The sequence below is a fragment of the Peromyscus leucopus genome, chromosome 7 (assembly GCF_004664715.2).
Source record: "Peromyscus leucopus breed LL Stock chromosome 7, UCI_PerLeu_2.1, whole genome shotgun sequence".
NCBI lineage: Eukaryota > Metazoa > Chordata > Mammalia > Rodentia > Cricetidae > Peromyscus > Peromyscus leucopus.
In genome coordinates this window covers 75,348,250-75,369,625 of record NC_051069.1, presented here as the reverse complement: position 1 = coordinate 75,369,625, position 21,376 = coordinate 75,348,250, and the positions used below count along the sequence as shown (strand labels likewise).

General features: G+C 41.6%; 1 protein-coding gene across 1 annotated transcript in view; it reads left to right on the top strand.

Annotated features, from left to right (window-relative positions):
* The window catches only part of Ube3d (ubiquitin protein ligase E3D), a 150,620-nt gene that overhangs the window by 88,452 nt on the left and 40,792 nt on the right, over positions 1-21,376 (top strand). The window lies entirely within an intron of this gene.

The window sequence follows — 21,376 nt, the reverse complement described above, 5'->3', positions numbered from 1 at the left end:
GGGATGGAGAACCCATGTTCTCAGCACCGTTGTTCTCTCTCCTGAGCCCCCCCCAACCCTTCTTCCCCCCCCCTTATATAATTCCCTGCTGCTCATGTAGACTGAACAACAGGAATACTCCTTCCTCAGCAGCCAGCAAATTGTCGCATGAGGTGGCCAAGGAGAATTAGGTAATGGCTTATGTTGTCACCTAAAGCTACCGAGTAAAACTGAGTGTATCTCTCTGGCGTTTGATGATAGAAAAAGTACTCTTAAGCCCTGGTGGGAGAGGCACACAGTGCCAAGAAGTGAGTGCGGGTAGAGTTGGCTATTCTTGTGAAGGGGGATCACTGATGGTCCTAGGACAGTGTCAAGATCCATAAATGTGACAGTGCTCCTTGGTTACATGGCAAAACAGGACGTGGAAAAGAATCAGGAAATGGGTCAAAACCAGCTGTTCTGGTGTGATTTAATCCATGTTCTCTTGGGAATCTCTTCTATCAGTCATCTCTGTGATTTGCTTTCTTTGTCTGAACCTTGGGTGCTGACAAAGTTTTAGACTCTGGCTTCTGCGTGCCTGTGTTTCTGATGTTAGCTGACTCCAGTCCTAGACTCCCAGAGGGGCTTTAAAGCATACCCTCTTCTGCAGGAGGGAAACTGAGCCAGAAGGCCTCAGGCCTGCTGAAGACCAGACTAAAGCTGTCCTCCCCCAACCCCCGACTTGACTAGGTGCTGGCTGAGGGGCTGTGAGTGGCATGGCTGTAGACAGAGGTGGGGTGTATCTACCAGGGTGTCCACACACACTCTTCCGTTTTTGCGGTACTATAAAAACTTTTATTTGTATCCCACATTGACCCAGAAGTGATTTGAAATTCTGTAATCAGTCCGTGTAATGAATGATACAAACATTTATATATGAGCACATCCTTTTATGGAGAGAGGTATAAAAAACTTGGTAGCCATGATTTCAGGGGAGGAGCATTTATACTTTATTCTCTTTTCTCTCTTATGTACCGTTTGAGGTGTTTACATCAGGTGAGGGTCCCCACTTGTGGATTTTATGGCATGTTGGGGGCGGGGGATAGGACAGTCTTTTGTGTATGATGTAAACTGAGAATAACCTGAGGTATTAAGGACCTTAGAGGTACTGGAGTCATCTAAATAGAAGATGAGAGAGGAAATGGGTACTTTCTCTACTTTCACCCTTTAAGGGGGACATCTCAGCATCCTGTAAAGACAGATGTAGGGAAGGGCATCCTGCCACCAGTGGCATTAGTATGCTCTCAGCATCCCCCAGAGTTGTCAGATCCTCAGTGGCCGGGTCCCTGCCGTGGCCACGCTACTTCTGGTTCCTCTCCTTTGCAGAGTGACCGTCACAGAACAAGACAAATGTGGCAGAATCTTACGGACAGTGTCTCCCCAAGTCTCATTCCCGTCCTTGCCACAGGAAGGATGGATGATGTATTCTTACCAGGGGCATTCTGGGAATGGCTCTTTTCAGCAGGCCTTCACTCCACATGAAGCGTCAGAGGAAACAGGGACGTCTCCGGTGGTGCTGGAGAGAAATGTTCTCCATTTCATCTGTGTAACACCTACATAGTCGTTTCTGATAACTGAGAGAAGAGCCACCAGTTCTACCTGCATTTGAGATTGGTTTTAATTGGAAATCCACTTTCCCATACATCCTCTCTAAGAGCTGTTTTAGCAGGAGCTGTAAAGTAGAGCGGCACTGGTTATGACGCCTGTCCTTACCTTCTAGTTCTCTTACCTCCCGGGCTGAGGTAGTGACGGTGAGCTGAGCTGAATTCTCTCTCCTCTTTCGGTGGAAGTGTCACAATTCCAGCTTCGCCTCTGCTCTGTGACAGCCCTTTGCTCTCCCCAGCGTGATTATCCGCAAACAGAAGGCACTGAGAACCACTGTACTTTAGTTATTATGGAGGACCCAAGAAGAGGATGGGCGTAACCACTCCCTACTTAGAATTCTCTCATGGCTTCCTGTTGATAAAAAGGGACACAAGCTGTTACAACAAGCTGGTTCTGGCCACAGCATCAGTGTACTGGTTGTTTTTTTCTGCTATTAGGAGAGTACTCTGTGCCAGGTCTTTTAACATGGCTAGTTCTCTCTGGCTTTCTCTGGTCTCAGCTCATGTGTCCCCTCCCACAAGAGCTTAACCTGACTCCCTCCATGAGTTCCCTTCTCCTCATCACCATTATTTTTTAACCACGCTGCCCTGTGAAATGATTGTATTCATTTGACTTCTTCCTCTACTAAAATGTGTGCTGAGTGAGAGCAGGGGTTGTTATGGTTTGAATTTAAAACAGCCTTAGAGGCTCATGACTTTAACATTAGGTGTCTAGCTTGTGATGCTGTTTTGGAGCCTTTTTTTTTTTTTTTTTTTTTGGTTTTTCAAGACAGGGTTTCTCTGTGTAGCTTTGCACCTGTCCTGGATCTCGCTCTGTAGACCAGGCTGGCCTCGAACTCACAAAGATCCACCTGGCTCTGCCTCCCAAGTGCTGGGATTAAAGGCGTGTGCCACCACCCACTGCCTGGCTGTTTTAGAGCCTTTTAAGAGGAACTGGCTTAGCAACAGTGGGCCTTTGAAGGCTATGCCTGCCCCTGGTTGTAGCTTGCATTCTCTACTTCCTATCTGCTGAGCTGTGAACAGCTTGCTACTACACTCTCCCGCTGACCTGAGCCCACCCATGCCTTCTCAACTCTGATGGACTGAGTCTTCTCACTGTGAGCCAAGGTAAATCTTTCCTTATGATTATCATTTCTATTGGGTATTTTGTCATAGTGATGAGGCAAGTAATTAAAACAAGGGGAATATGTGTTTTGTTCAGTTTTGTATCAGCAAAACAGAGCCTGGATGTACAAAGCAGTTAAAACATACTGGATGGGTGGATAGATGCACAAGTAACATGCAAGTTGTCATGGGCATAGGATATTCTAGAAATCAAGACCAGGCTAGAGGGAAGCAGAGCATGAGTAGTATATATTCAAGGTAGAAACAACATTCTATTCTCTGCTTGCTTAGAACTGGACTCAGCATTAGATTCAAGTTTGAGGTTTGTCAACCAGGCTGAGTACCGATGGACATCTGCATTGAAATTACAGCCTAGAGCTTTGTTCAAATGAGGAAAACATGAAGAGTTCAGTCTGCAGAAGGAGCTGGTTAGGGGCCAGTTGTGTTGGGCACACCTTTAATCCCAAGCAAGGCAGAGGCAGGCAGATCTCTGTGAGTTTGAGGCCAGCCTAGTCTACAGAGCTAGTTCCAGGACAGCCAGGACTATTACACAGAGAAAACTTGTCTCAAACAAACAAACAAAAAGGATAGAGTCTCTTATTGACTTGGAGCCCAACAAATAGGCTGAATGGCGAGTGAGCACCAGAGGTTCTCTGTGTGCTGCCTCCCAGGTCTGAAAGTACAAGCACACACCTCCATGCCCAGCTTTTTCATGTGGGTTCTGGAGATCAGACTCGGATCCTCAGGATTATGTGGCAATCACTTTACCAACCGAACTATATCCCCAAACAAGAGGGATTTCCTATTTTTGCATTCCATTGAGAAATAGATTTTACTAGATATTACTAGGTCTTATAAATATAATTTGACATCAATCATGTAATACTAGTATATCTAGGTGCTGTTTCAATGGTTTGCATTCATTAGGTCATTTCAGTTTCAAAGCAGCACTGTTTGGAGGGCATATTGTTACTCCTGCTTCATAAGGCGGAAGCTGAGCCAGAGAGATGACCTTGACCGGCCCACTGACATAGTAATAGAGGCACACAAAGTGCAAGCCTTGCTCTGCGACTCCCCACTCTTAACCACTAGATAATGTTGCCTCTGGTAAGGTTTAGTGATACACGTATGTTTTTAAACAGAAAGATTGTTTAAGACCTTTCATGTGCTTCAGTGTCACCTGGTTAGTTGAGGATTTTAAGAAATATTATTTCCCCTAGGCACTTGGTATCAGGGATCCTTTTTTCTAGAGTCATTTGTGTGCTGTCTTGAAAGGTTTTGATGGCTGTGGCAGAGGAGCCTCTGCACATTTTTACAGGCTTGTGCTCATTTGTGCGGTTGCAATTACTGGTTGTCATGAAGATGCCATTTATTCCATTAGTGACTGTGCAGTTTTCTTTCTTGTCAAGACCACCTTAATCAAAGTGGTACCCAGGAAAGAGACCTGCATTTGGTGTTCCTCGGTACATACCAAGACTGACCAAAGGCCCAGAAGGTTCCTGAGGAACTCTGAAATCTCTCCTGTCACCTGCTCCCATTTTTGTCTTAGTTGGGTTTCATCTGCCTTAAACACAGTGTATCAGTCTTACCTGCAAAAGTTGGGATAAAAGATTGAGCCATCTGGCCAAACTCTGCCTCCCTCCTGACTTATGCCTTAACTCCTCTGAGAATGCTCAGGAGGGCTCTTCTCTGGCACCTATGCTTGGTTAAGAGATACAGCCTTGGCCCATGATATGAGAAAGCCACTTTTATTCTTTCCTGCACCTAACTGCATCTCTATCCAGCTGCCTCCGGCTGCTCTTGACCATGCAGACCATGTGGAAGGAGTTTCCAAGGGTCATAAGGCCCTGTAACTGAAGCTAATTGTTTTTCCCCAAGTGGATTGTTGCCTTTTTGTAATTAAGAATGTTTGCACAAGTATTAGCCTTTGAAAAAATCTTTACAACTCTTACTTTAAAGGTAAAGAAAAAAATATGTGGGCAAGTATATGTATGTGGTTTATACATACATACATACACACACACACACTCACACACACACATATTGACATTCAGAGATAGTATTGAACCTAGACCTTTTGTCTGTTATTTATTCCATCTTATGATAGTTGCGTCAAAGAAACAATTGCCAAACAGTCCTGGATGTTGTACATGTGGTATTTTCTATCTGGCAACAACACATTCTTTCTTAATATCCTTCTGAGACTCACAACCCTCTAACACCAGAGCAGGGTGAGGGACATCCATCCTCAAGTACTCTGTGTCCTAGTGAATGTTTCCCTGTGTCAAATTTGTTTTATGTGTATGCTGTGTAGTTTACTAATATGGGGAAACTATGTAGACATGAAGAAACAAAAGGCTTTTTCTCATATCCCTGGATGATTAATTAAGGTTGGTCAAGGATATTTCCTTACCTCAGTGAAGGTGATGTAGTTGAAGCATTTTAAGATGAGATCAGGCATGTCCAGGCATGACCATCTAATCGGCAGCTGAAGTATTTTGATTTGAGGACACAACCCCCCAAGCTAGTATAGAATAGAAGACTTCGTGCAGGTGAGTTTTAAAGTTAAGAGTCTACTGACATTTAAAGTCCATCATTTTCATAATGGAAAAACCACAATTTCACCACAGTTACTCAGAAATTAATCCTTTTACAATAATCCTCACACCCAGCTACCTTTTTGCCCCCATTAATATTTATACAAAGAATCATCTAAATTGGTTTCATTAGTTTGCCTGTATTGCCGTCAGTGGCTAAAAAGGCAAGGCGGTGAGCAGTGAAGTTTAAGCTTAAGAACTTAAACAAAAATAAAAAAAAAAAAATAGTACCCTAGTGCTATGTAGGCAGAAGCCTGGGGATTTTGCAGATAAACAGTAGCAGTGGGCTAAAGAGGAAGTGAAGTTTTAATCTCTACACCCTTTTTCCTGTCTACATTCATACGTTGTGCTCCACAGATGGCCTCATTCATTGTTACTTGCCTTACTCAATTGTGGGTAAATTTTAGCCATTATTGTTGTGTACTGTGAGCGTGTGAGTGTCTGTGGGTGTTGGAGGGGAGGGCTCTGTGTATGGTCTGTGCACACGTGCATATGGAGCCAAGGGAGAACATCAGTTGTCCTGCGATATCACTCTCGTCTTACTCCCTTGAGGCAGGGTCTCTCACTGAACCTGGAGCTGGGCTGGCAGCCAGCAAGCCCCAGCGTCCTCTGGGATCACTGCTTCGCCATAAGGCTGGGGTTCTAGGCACAGGCACACTCAACATTTGACAAGATGCTGAGGATTTGAAGCTATGTTTTTCTGCTTGTGCGGCATTCACTCTTACGCACTGAGCCATCTCCCCAGCCTGCCATTGTTATTTGTAAAGTGCCATTTTCCCCTGATTATAAAGTGATCATTTTTTTTCATAATAGAAAAAAGGGAAAACACAGAAAAAAAACTCAAGAAAATTAAAACTACTAGAGAAAAAAGTGATGCCATTTTATTCTTCTTTACGTTTTCAATGTATTCTCACACAGAAATTTATATTTATTGTATAAATGAGCCTTATTGAAGATGCTGAGCTCAGTGTCGTTTTTCAGCACTTTCCTCTGCTTATTTCTGGCATGAAGGTGATCTTCTGGGAGACTGTTTAAAGGACCTTGGAAAGGTGAGAGTGCAGGGGGCAACCCCCTCCCCGCCTCTACCAAGGGCTGCTGTGGGTGAGGTCAGGAGGCAGGCAGACCTGGGCCGAGAAAGATGGGCACGCGCTCACATTATCGCTGAGGTCCAGACCCATGTGTGCATGAGGGCCTGAGAGAGGAGTTTGGCCCCTCGGGTCTCCAGATGCGCTCACCTTCATTCTTCCCTAAGCTTTCATTCACCCTCCAAGTCAGATAATCAGGACTTGGTGCTCCTCAACACATCGACAGAATTTTCTCTTCTTTCTTTTTATTATTTCTTTTTTCCCCCTGAGATTATGATATCATTTCTCCCTTCTGTTTTCTGAAATCTTTCTCCTCACAATAAATTTCTGAGTAATGATTTCAGCAGTTTGAGTGTGAAAAGATTTGATATCGTCCTTCTTTCTGCCCTATCAAGTTTTCTGCACTGTGGGGAAATGAACAGGTGTTGAGCTAAATACAGCACTCTTGTCTGAACTGCCTCTTCCTCTGCCTCCTTTCTAGTGGACGGTTTTGTACTCCAGTGTGCAAGGCTAGGCAGAAGGCCTGAGGAGTAGGTGGGCAGCCAGCTTATGCAGTTGACCATCGCTCCGCAGCTGGCTGCCTTACCTCTCAGATGCTCCCACATCTCCCATTCCTAAAGACATCTCTACCTCTAATCAGCAGCCCGGGTTGCAGAGAAAGCTGGAGTGCCGTGGCCTTGTGTAGCTTTGATGGGTAGATCTGGTGGAATTGGGGGTGCTCTGCCTGCCGACTGAGGGAAGCAAGAATGAAGCAGACAGAGCTCACTGAGTTCATACGCATGACTCCTGCTTGTTGTCTTGTTTGTTTGGGGAATGTGTGTGATTCATGCACTAAGTTCGCGCACACGCGTGCATGCGTGCGTACACGCGCCTATGCAGAGACCAGGGAAAAACAAGGAATATCATCTCTGTTGTCCTTTGTCATGCTCTCTTAAGACAGAGTCTCTTGTTGAGCCTGAAGCTCACCGTTTCAGCTAGGCTGATTAGCCAGTGAGCTTCCAGATCCACCTTTCTCAGTCCCCCAGTGCTGGGGTTATCTGCATGTGGAGCTATACCCCACTTTTTTCATGGTGCTGAGAATTTGAATTCAGGTCCTCATGTTTCCACAGCAGGTGCTCTTACTGAGTCTTCTCCCCAACCCCTACTGGATTATTTTAATAAGTTGGTTCTCAAAGAAATACATACTCAGGATTAAAAGTATGATTTTTCCTCATTAGCAAACAGTGCTAATTTTCACTTTTAGCTTAAAAATATCTAGTCATCTGTTGTCTACCGCACTTAAGTCTACCTGGTCCTCATGGTACGGTGGGAAGTGGAGGCCTGAAATTGAAGTGGGATGGGTTCCAAGCACCTTTGTTTCCTGGGGGCATTCGTTATGTATCTTAACAGCAGTCCCTGTGACATGGGAATAGGGAAGATTAGAGAGAGAATGGGCGATGGCATGATTGCAGATAGCATTGTTTCTTGTATGTTACCATACTTGGGAAGCTTACTTGGCTTTCAGGTTTCTGAGTGGAAGCTGAGAAATGGACTCAGTAACAGGAGTGGACTAGGCCTAGTCTTCTGCACTCCAGCTAGTATCCAACGTGTTCCTCCTAAACCAAGTTACAGGAAACACTTACATGGTGCTAGAATCTGCCCTGCTAAAATAGGAAGTGAGAGGAGGGAAATTCATTATGTTGACAAACACCTTGTCACTAGGTCACAGGGCTTAATTGTTTTTCTGCTCGTTTCTTATTAGCCTGTACCTCACACAGTCTCTGACTGTGGAATCATCATCGAGGGTTATAGTTTTCCATCAGGGTTTGTCTTTAACTCTTTCTCCTTCCGCTCTCAAGTGTGCTCTAGGATGCAGGCGCTCCTTACTCCAACGCACCTTTCCACGCTCTCTGTGACCACCCAGCAGACCCACCATCTTGCCTCTGGGCTTCCCCTCTCTCTTGGGGATGTGTGGCCTGTGTCCCCTTCTCTCGTCCCAGCAAAGCTGAGCTGGCCAGCAGGCCCTTGCACCAGTGGAGGACTCCCAAGGTGTAGTTGTGGCTCTGCCTGCCACCCACTGACTTGTGGCAGGGTTCCAATCAGGTGACCTGTGGGTCCCTGTTTCGTTGTCTGTGGAGGGAAGAGGTAAAGTCTATTTGAAAGTTCCTTTTCAAAGGAGAGGCACGTGGAGTCATTTTGTCTGTTCTCAGCTGTTTCTGAGTTGTTCACCGCAGCTGCATACCGTGACTCTCCTTTTTATAAAGGGACTAGGTCTTATTTCTTCTGAACACCTTGGAAGTGTTTAAAGTACAGATAAAACAAGATCGCATAGTTGTTCCGTGTGTGTATGTGTGTTTGTGTGCAGGGTTCCAGCACACACTTTCAAAGAACAGAACTGGCGCCATAAGACCCATTCCCCCAGATGATGAGGTGAGGGTATTGTCCCCCCGTGATTCTTCTAGGCTGTGAGACTCAGGGTACACAGTGAAATGGAAGCAGCAAAGAACCCTTCTCAAATGGACGGCCTATTAGAGCAAAGCAGGGGGAGCCCTGGATCTCTCTCCTTCTTAATGTCCGTTTTCTCTTTGGCTTCATCCATATGGGGTTTCACGGTTTTCTTTTGACTCCAGATCCTGGTCCACACTGAAACATACACATGACTTATGAATTTCCTAGTAGTTTTTGTGTTTTATTTATTTCTAAGTGTTGTTACTCTAAAGCAATTTTCTTCATGTGAGTCTCTTCCCCTGGTTGGAGCTACTACCAGAGGCCTCACTCTGCCCCCAAGCCTGGGCTGGCCATGCTCACCAAGGGCTTCCTGGGGATGGTCCTTTCTTCCTAGGAAAAAATGCTGATGACATATTGCTGCCTTTAGAAACGACACAGTCTCAACATTGAACTGACTGAGCTCACTTTGCTCATGGAAGGAGCTGCTATGTATTCTCAGGAGCTTTTCTGGCTAGAGGGGGAAACAGCCTGGGAAGGACGCCAGCCTTGAAGGGGATGATTGATGGGAAGGTGAACCTGTTCTACCTCAATTGAGAACCTCCCATGAGCCCTCCTGGTGATGACTAATTGCTTCAGCAAAGCCAGCAGATTTAGAAAATGCTCTGAGGCCCGAGGCTGCAGGGTTTGTGAGTGATCACGTTGTCCTCTTGCCCCTCGCCCCAGTAGACATCCTCCTAGCCCAGTGGGGGAAGCACTGGAGGGGAGATGGGAGCTGGCCTGGGTTCTGGTCTTGGAGGTGTCGCTGCCTTGTCTGTGTCCCCTTGCTCTTGTTCTTCTAGCTCAAAACGCCACTGGTTCTGAATTCCAGGCGTTCTATCCATGACAGAGTTGTGACTGCCATAGGCTTTGCCTGACCTAGAGATCAACTGTTCCTTTGGAGGTTCCATGTCTGGAGTGACCATCACAGAGGAGTGATGCTGTGTGAGCAGCAGGGAAGTTATCTCTGCAGCATCATCCAGGGGCTTTATGCCGTTAGCACCGCAGTTAGCTGTCCACGGTTCAAGCCAGTGTGGCAGGCAGATCTGTGGGAGGCAAGGGCTGTCACCATACAGTCAGAAGCTGTGACCACAGAGTGCAGATTAAAATGCCGCTGAGATGGTCCTTTCAGGAGCTTGGGCCTTTTTTTTTTTTCTTAATCACTCTGGAGTTAAAAGCATTTCTTATGAAAAAAAAATTACATTTGTCCAGTCCTAGTGTTTCTGGCTCTTTGCTGCTAGTAAATGATTCTATTTCCTTCTCATTTGACAAACTTGAAAGCCATTTGTGAAGGCAGTAAACACTTGGGACACTGTCTTTCTGAAGCATCAGCAACTTCTTATGGAGTCCTCAAATACAGTAAGGATTGTAGCAAAAATCAGAGCATAGAAAACAGAAGATGTGATTATTGGGATTATCTGATCACAATTTCTGTGATTAGCAAAATAGTTAGAATTTTGGTGCCCACTGTTGGGAAGTATGAGGTAGTATGTATGTGGTTTGGGTTATTAAATTTTACTCTTCTTTCTCTTCTTAAACATTGGTTGGAAAAGTTTTTGGGTTTTTTTTTTTCCTATTTAAAAACTATGCTGGAATGGAAGCGATAGCTTGCAGCTTTCTTACACATAAAATGCAAACTTTTCTAGCAAAGATGGACTTGTTCAGCATCTTTACATACTTCACCAGGACAAGACCTTACAGTTTTTCAGTTGCCCAGTAGGCACAGTCTGTGTTCTTGCTCCACAGCTCCCATTCCTGCCATCGATGATGTTGTCTCTTTCTCTCGAAGGCACACTCATTAATTTTAAATATTTTGATATATACCTCATATATACCAGTCATCTGGCATCCTGATTTTGTGTTTTGTTTAGGTTTTATTTGCATCCCATATCATTTGAAGTTCATTTACTGACAGTCTGTGAATGATAAACTATAGATCTTTGTAGGTCATAAATGTTTTCGCCTTGTTCAGCTCCAAATGATGACTACCTGGGGTGTAGGTCCTGTACCCTCTTCATGTTAAGACCTATCACGAGTTGCCTTCTGCCATCTAATTTTTTGATAAGACAGCTGCTGTAAGACTACTTGCTGTTCCTCTGATGACAAATTATCTGTCTATTCCTGCTGGTCTCTAGGATGTCATCTGCTGCTAGGAGTACTATAATTTGAGTGATGTAAGTATGGGTTTCTGTTCCTTAGTTCTCTAAGTCTGAGTTCCTTGGAAGACTTCGGTCTTTAAATCAGTTCTGAAAAATGCCCGTGATTGCATCTTCCCATGATCAGCTTCCTCTCATTTTCTTGGTGCATTCAATTACCATATAGTAGTCTTTTCAAATTATTCTTCTTTATTGTTTTGTGTGCATATGATTTGTAATTTACATGCACACACACATAGTTATTTCTCTTGACAACTTCCTCAGTACTAGATAATACAGTTCACTCATTGTTTTTCAACCCCACTATTAAGTGTTGTCTCAATTCATTCCCAACATACTATACTTTAGTGACCTTTCTGAGGACATTAAATATGTTTGCTTTAAAATATTTCTAGCTTGCTCTTTTTTTAATAGTTTTTTTTGTCTGGTTAATTAGCCTTCTTCTCGATGATTTGGGGGCTAACTTAGGATTGAATTTCTCCACATGTTTTGGAATTTGGGGTTGCAGGCTCACCTCATTTTGTTTGCTCCCCCGCTCTGCCCCTGCCATCAGCATGGCCCAGATTTACAGCTGCTTTGTAACCCACCCCTCCAGCCTTTCTTCCAGCAAAAAGTCCATCATGGTACATGCCTGTGGTGATGCTTGGGTTCCTGTGGATCATTTATTGAATTACCAGGCATATTGGCCAGAAGCTTGATTCTGTGTCTTTCCAGTTCTCTGGGTGTAGGGGTCCCATATGAGTCATAATCCCCAGGAGCTGTCAGCAGCAGTTTCTGGCAATCTTAGAAGAGAATCGGTTTTGGGTCTGTCATTTTTACATGTCCCAGAGTCTATCCTTGACACAGCCCCACTGACAGGCCCATGTCTTCATCTCTGCCCTACTCCGCCACTCACTTCCTGTCTAGTCCATGGCGATACTTAGCGGTTTTAAATGTAACTGTGACTTGGAATTCTCTCATGTTCCATTTCATCTGTCATCACCTTGTATTTGAAGAATTCAAGGCTGTAACTTTAGTGTCATCTTTGTGACTGTATGAGTCAACCTTGACTTTCATGCATATGTAACAGCTGCCCTCCCTGTCTGTGTGAGTGATTAGAGAATAGTAAAGGTAATGTGTAGCCACGTCTAAGGTACTCTACCATAACTCGGTCTTCAGTCCGATATGACTTGGACATATCTTCAGGGTAGATATGTCCAAGATGATGGGTGGATGGTAGAGAAATGAGGTGACATGGCTTATGATACAAGTAAACCAGTAATTTTTGCCGGTGGGTCCAGTCACAAATTACATAGTGCTCTCTAGAGGTATGTGGGTTGTGGCTCTGTTTTTACTTGACTTTTAGAGCTTCCTCCCCATTTGCTAGGTATTCTGTTTTTCCTTCAGTTTTTTTTTAACCTAGTGATGCCACATGAAACCTAACTTTCTACTTTGCACACATCAAGTACTATGTCAAATCTACCTAAACTAAGCTTACTCTGATACAAAGGCTTTTGGTCAGGTGGCTATCACTATCATTCATGCTGCTAAAGCCCTAGACCAGTGGCTGTCAATGTGGGAGGTGTCACATATCAGATATCCTGCATACCTTACGATTCAAAGAGTAGCCAAATTACAGTTATGAAGTAGCAATGAAATAATCTTATGGTTGGAGGTCGACACAACATGAGGAACTGTATTAAAGGGTCACAGTGTCAGGACCGTTGAGAACACTGACCCAGACAGCTGCACTCTAAGATGCTACTTCTGTCAACGTGGTGAACCGTTCTGTGTCCTTCAACTCACAAGCAAAAGAATCAAAGCATTGCAGCTGAATTTGAAGGGGACACGCAATGAAAGGTTCCCCTCCTTGTGTGATCACATTGGCAGTGACAGTCACCTGGAGCCCTTTTTTGCTTCTTTAATGGGCTGTTTTGTGTGTGTGTGTGTGTGTGTGTTTTAAACTGAACATTCATGTTTCTCTCCCCCTACTTCCTCTGTGACACCCTAGAGTCTAAAAGTGTCACATGCACGCTTGATGGTGGCAGGCATGCTGCAATCAGCCCCCCACCTGAAATCGACAAGAGCCAACAACTGTGAAGAGCCGGCATCCAACCGCACCTCAGCAGTTAATGTCCAAACTACAAACACCCAAGAAATTCCACCACATGATTCCTCACCCTTCTGTGCCAGCTCTGCATCCAGGCTTCATGGAGAGCAAAGGCTGACCAAGACAACTGTGGCAGTTAAAAAAAAAAAGCTAGGCTGCTGAGGTGCCTGAGGAGGATCCAGACAGACCAGGAAGCTCAAATCTTGTCCCATGTTTTAATTTTCCCAAGGAAAATTTCTAAGCAGATGAGAAGTCAGGAATCCAAGGAAGGAATTTTAAAATCACATCATTTAGGGAGCTAGAGAGGTCCAGCATTTAAAGAGGCAGGCACTAGCTAGACAGTTTAAAATAGTAGTTCTCAACCTGTGGGTGGCAACCCCTTTGGGGGTCCAATGACCCTCTCACTGGGGTTGCCTAAGACCATCGGAAAACACAGATATTTACATTACGATTCATAATAGTAGCAGAATTACAGTTATGAAGTAGCAACAAAAATAATTTTATGATTGGGGGTCACCACAACACAAGGAACTGTATGTATTAAAGGGTTGCAGCATTAGGAAGGTTGAGAACCACTGGTTTGAAAGGATAGGCATCATTGACAGAGACAGTCTTCCAAAAAACCTTAACTCCCCTTGAAACTACTCTGTGTGATAGTGTAATGGTGGATGCATGTTATACATTTTTTTAAACCCACAGTATGTACAGTATTGAGAATGAATGTTGATATAAAATGTGGACTTTTAGCCGGGCGGTGGCGCACGCCTTTAATCCCAGCACTCGGGAGGCAGAGCCAGGTGGATCTCTGTGAGTTCGAGGCCAGCCTGGTCTACCAAGTGAGTTCCAGAAAAGGTGCAAAGCTACACAGAGAAACCCTGTCTCAAAAAAAAAAAACCAAAAAAAAAAAAAAAAAAAGTGGACTTTGGGTAATGGCCATGTCAGTGACGACCCACTAATTGAAATAAACATACTTCTCTGGTGGAATGTGCCATAATGGGAGAGTGCAGGGATTACGTAGGAAAGGAGTACTAAAAGTCAGTGAGGGACCAGCCTGCCATGTGAAACACAGAGAAGTCATATCATCCTGATATAAAATAAGACAAAATTAACTCACATGCATTAAACACTACAAAGAAGGGAGCGGAGCATCCTTTAACGGTAAAAGCCACAGTTTACCAAGAAGATTTTAAAAAAAGAAACCTCAGGACTTAGATATTTTACAAATTATCTTACTGAACAACTGGGCCAAAGGTGACATACAAATTGAAGTAGAGAGTTGTCTGGGTGTTTTAAATGGTGACAGTGGGTGTTTTGTGAGAGGCTTTTTTTTATTTAGCTTGTTTTCAAGTTTCATCCATGTTACCAATATTTTATCCCTTTATTGCTGAATAAATATTCCCTTGTATGGATGTACCACACTTTATTTATGCAGCGATTGCTTGTTGGACATGTGTTTGTTCTGTACTAAACAATGCTGCAATGATAAATCATGTAGACAAAATCTTGTGAGACAAAAAATAATTGGCTCCATATATGACAGAATACATGATAAGCTCCAAAAAGGGTTGAAGATGAAAACTGGTACTGGAAAAGGCTGAAATTTAAATAATCTATAGTTTACTAAGTGATATTGTACCCATATTAATTTCCTAATTTTGCTAATTGTCTTGCAATATGTTAGTATTTATGGATGTTAGTATTAAGCGAAGGTGAGCAAGGAGCATGTGAACACATACCACTACTTTCCCAACTCTCCTCTAAGTCTAAAAGTAATTCATAATCAAGGTATTTTATTTTATTTCTATTAATCTGTGTGAGTTTTCGTCCAATTCTATGTTTTTGAACTATGTGCATGCAGTATCTATGGAGGACAGAAGAGGGCATTAGATCCCCTGGGACTAGAGTTACAGATGTTTGTGAGCCACTGTGTGGGTGCTGGGAATCTCAGGGAATCCCAGGTTCTCTGGAAGAGCAACCAGTGCTCTTAATTGTTGATCATCTCTTCAGACCCCAGGATAAAGTTTTAAAACACAGGTACTTCTTGACCCGTGATGGTGTTACATGCCAACCAACCATTGTACCATAACATTTTTCTAAGTTAAAAAAAAATGAATTTAATGCTCCTAACCTTCTTAGCAACATAGCACATAATGGGATATCAGCTGATTCCTATCACCTTGTGAACTTGGCAGGGAGCTGCAGCCTCCCATGGCCTCCCAGCCACACAAAAGTGTTATAACACATATCACTAGCCTGACAGAAGTTTCCCCTGAATGAATATTGCTTTTGCACCATCTTAAAAAAAGAAGATCCATAGTATATCCGTCATACATTGAGGGTCATCTCTATTAGTTAGCACACCAATGAAAATGTCTCACAGAAGGTAGGAAACCAGACCAAGGCTGACTCTCAGAGATCTAAGGAAGGGGACGTGTTCCCTATAACTAGGGAGGAGAGGTAGCAGGGGACAGCTAGGTTCCACTTGAGAATTATGGCCAGGAGGTAGTATCAGGGGTATAAATCCAGAAGTCATCACACTGGTTGTTTTTCTCTTGAATACTCTAATACATATCATTAGCATCTCCATCTGGAGGTTAAAGGAGAGAGAGAGAGAGAGAGAGAGAGAGAGAGAGAGAGAGAGAGAGAGAGAGAGAGAGAGAGTGATTTTTGATTATGAATAAAATTTCACAGCCTTGAAGTTGTGGTATGAATGCATCTAAGAGGTGGAGGGTAAGTGGAAATGCAGAGGAAGTAAGCATTAGTTGTTTTAACATTAAAGTTCCGAGTAGAAGTAGTGGTAGCAAGAAGCTGGAATCTTAGGAAAAACAAAGTATCTGTCTTGGCAACCGTGCCTTAATTATGAAGAAAGCTTAGCAAAAATGAGAATTTTTTTTTCAAGAGGCAGTTAAGTGACCCTTTCCTGTCACAAGTCTTAATTCCATGTTGGGATAGAATCTGATAGGTCAGGATTAATGTCCGTCAGGTGTGGGTACAGCCCAAGGTCATGCAAGACAAATATGGCAACTGAAGTCCTACTTCTATGATATAGGAAAAGCCCTTAGTCCTTAAGAAAAAGTGCATTGGCTTGTGGGCGAGACAGCAGCTTATGTTTATCTAAGGAAAGCCTGGTTATTTCTCTTATTTGGTTGTACCATTTCTTCATCCTTGGGTTTTTGTCATAAAATTAAGCAAGAACCATAGTTGGCATATACAATGGCTTGAATGTCTGCCCCCCATGAGTTGGAAACTTCATCTCCAATTAAAGTGAAGAAGAGTGGAACCTTTAATAGGTGACGAGGTAATGAGTATTAATTCCAATACTCGTAAGAATGGGTTCCTAATAAAAAGATGAGTTAGGTTCCTTTCCTTCCTTTCCAGCTGCATGATATCTTTGGCTGTATGAGGCCATATTAGCACCCCACGTCTTGAATTACTCAATTTCATGAACTAAAATAAAGTAAATAAATAAATAATGTTTTATAGATTATACATTTTCAATTATTCTAAAAATACAGCAAAATTTATTTTTAATTATTAAAAATAATTATTAAATATTAAATTTAAATTAAAATTTTAATTTAAATTATTTTTGATTACTACATTTTTCTACTGGATTATATCTCAAATAATGCAAAATTGTGACTAAATGAGGTATTTATAATCACATGTAAAGTTGGGAGTTGAGTTAGTTATGTGAGCCTTTGTTATAACAGTGTTTCCCTAGGACAGTCAAATTCATGTTACATCACCCAGCCTATGTCATGCTTCTCTCAAGAACATAATTTACTATATATACAAGGACTGCTGCTATCTGCATTCCCATGGACATCTTTATCCAGCACTTTGTCAGATGGGAAATTGCCTTATGCATAATCGGAAGTAATTGAAATAATTGGAAGTATAATGAGAAACAGCATTTAGATGCTCCCTTGTGCTTTTTCTACTCTGTAAAATAAAATAATCATTAAAGGATTTTTACATGAATCTTGTTTTATAAATGTGTAAGAGACCACTCGGTATCATATGAATTTTGTGCCACATGTTACTAGGCTGAGAAAAGAAAAACTACAACATTCAAAGTAAGGTTTCCAGGGAATATATATTATGGAAGGTAGTGTCCTGAGGACAGATATCAAAAGATCCCTTTAGGTTTCTTAATACATCCATTAATTTTTCTATGATGGAGTGGCAATTTGCAACATAAAGCTGATTACAAAAATCAAAATATAGTTGAAATATAGTTTTAAAAAGTCCTATTATTGTGTGTTCTGCTTTTTTTACACATGTAACATTATTAATATTCTCATATGTTGCAGAGAGATTTGTTAGCTTGTCTTATTTTTAATGAATGATAAATGTCAGCTTTGAAATAGTCATTCAATTTTGGCATCTGACCAAATTTTCCATTCTTATTCTCCTTTCTAAAAGCAGACTTTATTTTGGTGGCAGTTTTAGGCTCATAAGGAAACAGAGAAGCAGAGAAAGAGCTTTGTTATATACCTCTAGCTCCCACCCATCATAGCATCCCCCATCAGAGTGGTGCTTGCGTTACAACTTTTTGACTTAGTGATAGTGGCCTAGATCCATAATTCCATTTGGGTTCAGTTGCTGTTGCATTTTCTATGAGTTTAAATAGAATGGCATATACACTGTATTATAGTATAATTTTTAGTCATTTTATTGCTCTACAAATAGTTCTGTGTTCTATCTGTTTGTCTATTACTCCCCCACCCCAACACCAGCTCCTAAAAATTGCTGATTTTTCCCTCCACTTCCACAGTCTTTCCTTTCTCCTTTTCCAGAATGTCATCTGTTTTTGTTTGTGGTTATCATCATTGTCTATGTAGACAATCAGAGGCAACAAATAAACAATTACAGCAGGGTTGCAAGATACAAGATTAATACACAAAAGCTAATTGCTTTCCTTTCTACCAGCAATGAACAGTGGGAGTTGAAATTAAAAGCACAGTATCATTTACATTGGCAAATGGAATTTTCAAGTATCCCAACTGGAATACATCGGTATAAATATAGCAAAATATGTTCACAGTCTATTTGAAGAGACCATAAAACTCAAATTTAAAACCCTAAAGCAGAGAGAGAGGGAGATTGATCCCCTGTTTTGTAAGATTTCATGTTGCCCCAAATGATCTAGAGTCAGTGCAATGTCAGCTAAAATCCCAGAAAATAATTTTGTTGCTATCTGTAGAAGACTGATTCTGATGTGACAGAGAAGCGGAAGACCCAGAGTAGCCCGGGCAGTAGAGAAGGCAGCAAAGTCAAGGACTAATCCTGCCCTACTTCAAAATGCACTACACAGCAACAGTAGTCCAAACACTGTACATAGCACCGAGCCTAGAGGCCAACCTCTGTCAGTATGGTTAACTGATCTTGGACAGGGAGCGTAGGCACTGCAGTGACGTCAAAAAGTTAATATCGACAAAATCCCACTGCCCTTCACAGTATTAGTTCAGACTGTCACAGACATGAATGTAAAACGCAAAAGTTTTAAACTTCTAGAACCGTATCAGTAGATCTCTGACTAAAATTTGACAATGACTGCCAGATACAATGTCAGAGACATGATCTATGAAAGAAAGAAAGCACAACCCGGATTTCATTAAAGTTAAATTGTTTTTATTCTCTGTAAAAAGACACTATAAAGATTGAAGAGAAAAGCCAGAGTAGGAAAAAATATTTGCAAAGTACACGTCCAATGATGGACTCAGACAAAATATGCTAAGACTGAAATTTGCAGGAAAATGAATGGACCTGGAAAGTATAGTATTAAGCAAGGTTACCTAAAGTCAGAAAGACAGAACCTTCATGATCTCACTCCTATGTGGATTTTAGCCTGTAATGTATGCATATATAAATATATGTAATATGTAACATATTTATATGTGTAATATATAAGATATTATATAATAATATATAATTATATATATATATATATATATTGGAGGGTAAATGTGGGTAAAGCTTCAAAACTAGACAGGAGACCAAGAAATGGTAGAAATGGGTGGTAAGGAAGGATAGCAGATGGACAAAAATAACACAGGGGACATGAAAGTGGAAAAGAGAATGGGAGGAGCAATTACAAGGGGAATAGGAGAGAAGAGGGAGGCAAAACTATTGAAACACCTTCCTTGAAAATGCCATAATGATATCTAATACCTTGCACACTAATTTAGCATTTTTAAAATGAAATTCTTACAACCCAACAGTATAGAAACATCCCAGTTAAGCATGAGCCAAATACCTTGACAGACATCTCACCAAAGAAGGTATGTAGCTTGCACGTAGGCATAAAAGATGTTCCACATGACATGTTGTCAGGAAAATGCAAAGTAAAGCAATAGGAAAGTACTGCTGTACACCTTGGAGAGTGGCCACGACCTAACAAATACCAACAATTAGATCATGAGCTTTCACAACAGTAAAACATACAGAAATATGAATGCATATTATTAGGTAAAACATGACAGTCTGGAAACACTATTGTCTGATTCCAACAACATTGTGATATTTGTAGCAACCTTGATTCTACTCAATTTACATTCACATGTGGAGGTCACACTTCTGAACAGGAAAGGCTGAGGAGACATGAGTAAGCAAGCTTGATTTCCTTCTCTAGGAGATAGTTTGAAAACATCATCATTAGACTTCTTTTACCCTCCACTGGGGATAAGTTGGTGCTTATTATGAAACGTTTGATTCTAGAGCTGGAAATAATATGAATTCCATATTGACAGGTATTTCCTGTGGCCGATTTCCCCATCTGTAAAAAAATTTAGTCTCTAGTTAATAAGGGCAAAGTAAAGGACCAATCAATGAACTATTGATTTTTTTTCCCCTAAACTTCCAGGTTATTTATTGTTGTTCCTCTTTAGAAGCTAAATGTGAGGAATCTATTATCACTGTTCATGTTGGTCAGAGTTCTAAACAACAGAATTTCTCACTTGTTTGAGGAGAAGCAAAAGTTATTAAAGGATCTTGGGGTGCTAAGCATGAGCCAGGAATAGAACCCAGTAGTCCATCATTGTTGGGGGCAAATATCACTGTATTATGTGTACAATTCACTGTGCTGCATTTTACCTTCTCTGGTGTCCACAGATAAGATGAATCTTCCATGATTCCTCCTCAAATTAGTGATGTCTGAGGCTAAAATTCTGAACTAGGTTCCAGTTGGTAGAGCCTCCTTACAGGATGCTGGCCTTCGTAGAAGGTTGGAGAAACACACCTTCTCATTGCTGAGTTTGGAAAGTAGTATCTATAAGGAAGGGAATTCTTCAGACATTTCAAGGATGTAGTTGAAAAGGTCCTGGGCAGGCTGAAGATGTGACGACACTCCGGGGATGTTTTTATTGCTGAATATTGGTTCATAAAGACAAAGATATTTCCAAATTAAAAGGAAGGTGACTTTGCTTTATTATTCTTTCTTCAAATCATCTATTTAAAGAAGACTTTGCTCACAGACATATCAACATTTGCTTTTATCATTGAGATTTTTATCTTTCTTCTCTTAAATGTGCATCCAGAGAGACAGGCAGATATGCATACAGAGGTGGGTGCCTAGAACCTTTTACCACAGACAACTTAAGTAAATTAAACTGTGGGGGTGGGAGGATGACTCATTTTCTCTTTTCCAAACCCATGCTGACTTTCATCCTATGCTACTGCTCCCTGACCCAACCTGCTTTTCTACCTTCAAATACTGAAATTAGTTTCTTCTCTCTAGATGGAATTCTGCCATATTTTCCTGTCTGACCTTTTTCTTTAGGAATCATTCTGCTCTTTCTGATATTTTTAGTCATCATTCTCTTACGTCATCCAAAAGTCATGCCTCTCATCTGGATCTGTGTAGTAGCATTATAACATGGCTATTAAAAAAATAGGGACCCTTTAAAAAATAGTATTTCTTTTTTAATTGTTAAAACAGTATCTAGTGATTATTGGAAACTTAAAAGGTAAACAGTCTACAAGCAATTTGTTGTTTCTAGTGTTGTCTCTCTCATGCATACTTGCCAGTGAGAGGTGAGGCAGTTATCTTTACAGAATTGGAGTCCTAGTGAATAAATATAATGTTGAAGTCTGCTTTCTCCATTTATGCCATAAGTAGTTTTTCATGCCATTACATAGCTAGTATTTACTTCATGTTTACCATGATAATCATTCTCTGAAATACTTGGTGTGTTTATAAATCCCGTTAATCTTTTCAAAAGATCCTAATATAGACACTGTTAGTATCTATGCTTGG